A 4,756-nucleotide genomic window follows, 5' to 3' on the forward strand; every position below is an offset into this window, starting at 1 on the left:
CTCGATGTTTTGCTCCTCCAGCTTGGCTACTTTCAGCTTCTAGGTCCCGAGTTCTTTACGAAATGCTTCCTTTCAAATACGGCTTCTTGTGGCTCCATCTTAACTTCTTGATGTAATACTCCAGATCCTGGTGATACACTAGCTAAGGTTAAAACTTCACCTCTCGCTGATAGATGCTCCATCAGCCTTCTACCATCCAATCCTTCCATGCATATGCATGCTTAACTCAGCACGGTGACAATAGCATAAGCGGGCGATAACATCATGGATAGTTGTGTTTCTGCTCTTGTCATTTCCATGAGCTATCTCTCCATAGTTGATATCTCCTTCCTTAGGGTTTTCTTTGACAAAACTTCGAGTTCTCATGCTCCTTGTTTCATTATTTCTCACATACACCTTGATCTTGGGTATTGACAGCTTCCATAGTCTGCCAAGTTCCATAAGGGTAGCCTTCCTAGGTCACAAAAATCTAGAAATTCTTCGAAGCCTTCAAATTCTACTTGTCTTCGGTCCAATCGTTGTAGTTTCCATTATTCAGATGCACAGTAAAATCTTCTTCATTCCGAAGTGGTCTTAGTTGTCTGATATCTTGTACTTCTTGGAGTGGTCTCATCAGTCGAATCTTCATATGGTCAAAAGGGGAAAGGGGGTATGGTCTCACTAAAGGGAATTTTTGAATAAGCTCAGAAGAGAAGAGAGGAAAAAGATCTTTTTGAAAGGGAAAGTTTTAGACAAAAATATTTCTATGGTCTTGCTAATTTCTAGGGTCACGTCCTACAGTCAACATGTACTCTGATACCATCTTGTAGCGACCCGACCCAAATGGATCAAGTCTCTGTGCTTAAGTGTCATCCCTGGATCGGTATGCTGACACACACAGTACTCGAGGATTTATAAAAGAGGTAAATCACATGTAAAAGTAACGTAAATACTATTACCTCAATCCAAAATAGCGGAATTAACAAGGTTGTGGATTCCCATCAACACCAACGACAAAGTTGAGTGTAGAAATCGTAACCCTAATGTATCACTTACTCGTCGTAAGATAAACCTGCAACATGAGACGTTGCAGCCACAAAGGTCAGTACACTGAATGTACTGGCAAATTCACACCATAGAGAATGATGAACAATGGCTATCACTACATGCATATTTGGCTGGTGGAAAAGCTCTATGGTCATAAGGTTTTTGCGAAAAGCCAATTTTTCCCTACTGCAAAGGAATAAATTTTTATTTAACTATCATGGTGGTTGTTAAACATTGAGAATGGTTGACAGCATTCTCAATCCTAATTAAATATCATCATTAAAACCTAACAATATTAATTTAAAGTAACGTGATGAGATTCACATGATAATCCAAGTACTAGATACTCAAAACATCCATAACCGGGGACACGGCTAATCATGATTAGTATATACACTCTGCAGAGGTTTGCGCACTTTTCCCCACAAGACTCGATCGCCTCCGTTTGGTTTCTCGCACTTCATGGTGTTTGAGAAGATGGATGACCGAGGCATAGTCTTTCAGAAGCGTTAGCACCTTACGATGGATAGACCGTCACACCTACTTTCCCCTACATCTGCTAGTCTACCCTGTAAGAGTTCGCACAACTTAATCAACTATGCTAGAGCCCATAATAGCTTGTGGCTGCACACGGAAGTTTCTAGTATGAATAATCTCATGATCCCTTTGAGCCTCGGTGGCGGTCCATAAAAAAACAGGCAATCCTGGTCTACCCAGGTGCCTAGACAGGCAATCCTGGAATACCCAGGTACCTCAATCCACCCAGATGTGTGTTTAAGTTGCCACCTTAAGTAAACCATTAATTAACAATCTCACATCTGTCATGAATACTCTCAAAACCCAATCCACGTCTACGAGCATAGCATGGCACTATAAGCATAACGTAATAGTAACTCCCAAGGTTGGATAATAAACAGGTAATAGGTACTACCTCAACTACTTCCCATCCCACAATTTAATTAGATCCTAACCATGCAATGTTTGAGGATTGATCTAATGCAATAAAAAATGGGTATGAAAGGGATATGATCAAAGTGTGAACTTGCCTGCAATGTTGATGAAGATGATTCACACTCATAACTCTTGATAGTTCTACTCGTCACACTCCGGTTAATCTATCGTAAGCAAGCAATGGTAACCACACATAAGCAATCACTCAAAAGATCAGAAAGAACGAAGAAGACGATTCAGAAAACATCAAAACCAAGAAAATAACTCTTGCAACATAAAACAATTTCTAATAGTACCAAAATTATCTGAATTTGGCCTTATCGGAAAGTTTAGGTCAAGAGCTTCGATTTGCAAAAAGAATCAACTATAACGGAGCTACGAAACTCAACTTATGATCAAACGAAGTTTGAATTCAAATCTGATCTAATTCAAATTTTAAACTTTTCAAAAACATGTTTGAGTTAGATTACTGGATAGAGGAGATCATAACAAAGACGTGGGCGTTGGTTTTGTTGGATTTGGACAAACGAGCGAAAAGTAATGATCGTTTGAAGTTCAGGGACTAAACTGTAGGGAAACTAATTACGAATAGGTCCCTGACTAAAATTAACAGAAAAAGAAAAGACTAGTTAACGGACGTTTGCTAACTAGTTCTAAACAGAGAACGTTCTCTAAATAGATTCCATCTAAAAGAAAACCGTTTGGTTTTAAAAGAAAACCGGACGAAAAACAATAAACTTAGATGAACCGGCGGGTCGGCGGTTTACCGGCGGTTTTATTTGCGGTTCTCGGAGGTTCGCCGACGGCGACGGCCGATCAGGCGGCAGCGGCGTTCTCCGGTGGCAGTGAGCGGTGGCGCGGCAGCAGGCAGCAGCAGGCGGCGGCGGTGCGGGCAAGGCGGCGGCGCTGGTGAAGGGCTCTGGGAGGAGGCGAGGCGCGGTAGCGGCAGCGGCGAAGTGCAGCGGCGGCGCGAGATGCGGCCGAGGCGCGGCTGCGAGCAGCTGGGAGGAGAGGAACGGGGCGGCCTATTTATTGGAGGCGGAGCGCCTTGGGCAAGGGGGCAAAGGTGCCCTGCCTCGGCACGGACGCCGAGGTTGGTGGCGGCAGTCGTGGCGGCGGCGGTCTCCCGCTTGGGTGGAGGGAGGCGGTGTGGCTGGGCTGGGCCGTGGCCTGGCCGGTTGGCTGGGCCGGCCCAGTTTGGCGGAAAGGTTTTTTTTAAAGAATTTTTTTAGACAAACAAAACAAATAAAAACAAACGGAAATAAAAATATCATATAGGCATATAATATATCAAAATTTTCAGAAAAAGATTGCCTACAACGTGAACATTTTTATAATGCCAAATAAAATCCACCCAAATTCAGATAATTCAAAGAGTACTACTGGTCTATTAAAATCCAACAAAAATCATTTTAAAATACCAAAATGATTTCAAATTAATTTTTCTCCAATTTTCTAATGTAGGGAATCATGTTACCCTATTTCCCATATATTTTATTTTTGGAGAAAAATAATTTGAATAAAACTCAAATAACTCCAAATTGAAAAATAAATTCAAAAGAACTTTGAATTTAATTCTTTAAAACTCCCAACTCATATTTCATATAATTTGAAGAAGTCATTTTATCTTCGCTCGTGAAAATCATTGAGTTGCATAAAGTTTCAGAATTGGAAATATTCTCAAATGAAATTCAAATATTTTCAACACCCCTTGTCATTTAAATAAATGGAAGAAGTCATGTCATCTTCTCTCCAGGGTTTCGTGGTGAAAAGAATTTGAATTCCCGGAGATCTTAAATGCAAAATGAAAGTTTGGGAAAGTCCTTTTATTCCCTCTCATTTAACTTTCAAAAAGTTTCGAATTTCACTCAATCAATCACACAACAATCAAGCAATCAATTTGTCTATCTATTTATTATAACATTCCAAAATTTAGAATTTTGGGATGTTACATGGAGCAGCAGCCTTAGGAGTAGAGGCTTAGATGGAACAACCCCTGCCCTGATGGCATCACACATAAGCTTCTGAGCTTTGGATGCTGGTGCAGCATCTTCTTCCTCTTCCTCTTCAGAATCTCTCATGATTGAGGATCTCCCAAGCACTCTAGCAGTGGTCTTCTTGACCCTCTCTTTCCTCTTCTTCTCTGCCACAACCTGCTCTTTGGGTGCAGATCCCAAAGTCTCTTGAGTAGAAGCTCTGGCTTTAGACATGGGAGCTCTCTTGGTAGGAACCTTTTGCTTCATGCCTGGCTTGGTGGTAGTAGCTGTGCCATATTCCTTCTTCAGGACTTTCCTCTTTGAGGTGGTTTCTTCTTCCTCAGCCACATAGTCCTCATCCTATGACTCTGAGGTTCTTTTCTTGCTGGCCCTGGTGGAAGCTTTGGGTAAGTTGCTTGGGGTGCTCCTGCTACCACCATCTGAGCTGCTAGAGGGACTAGTGCCCTCACTCAAGTGAACCTGCTCCTTTGACTTGTTCTAGCTGTCACTCTGATCATACATATTGCAAGCACTGATAGCAGACCCTATGAATATATATAGATGAGATAGAGTGGATGAGCATCACAAAATGCAGAGGTTTTTGCAAAAGAATGAGTCAAAAACTTAGTTTTAGTTTTCCATAGAAAGCATTTCGGATCAACCGATTTGTAAACTCGGTGATACTGAAGCAGCTGTTGGAACCTAAACTAGTGAACTTGGTCAGACCGAGTCACAGTTCGGTGGCACCGAGACTGCTAGGGTTTCACAAAGTCCTGAACTCGGTCACACCGATTTGCAATTCT

The sequence above is a fragment of the Triticum aestivum genome, chromosome 3A, assembly GCF_018294505.1.
Source record: "Triticum aestivum cultivar Chinese Spring chromosome 3A, IWGSC CS RefSeq v2.1, whole genome shotgun sequence".
NCBI lineage: Eukaryota > Viridiplantae > Streptophyta > Magnoliopsida > Poales > Poaceae > Triticum > Triticum aestivum.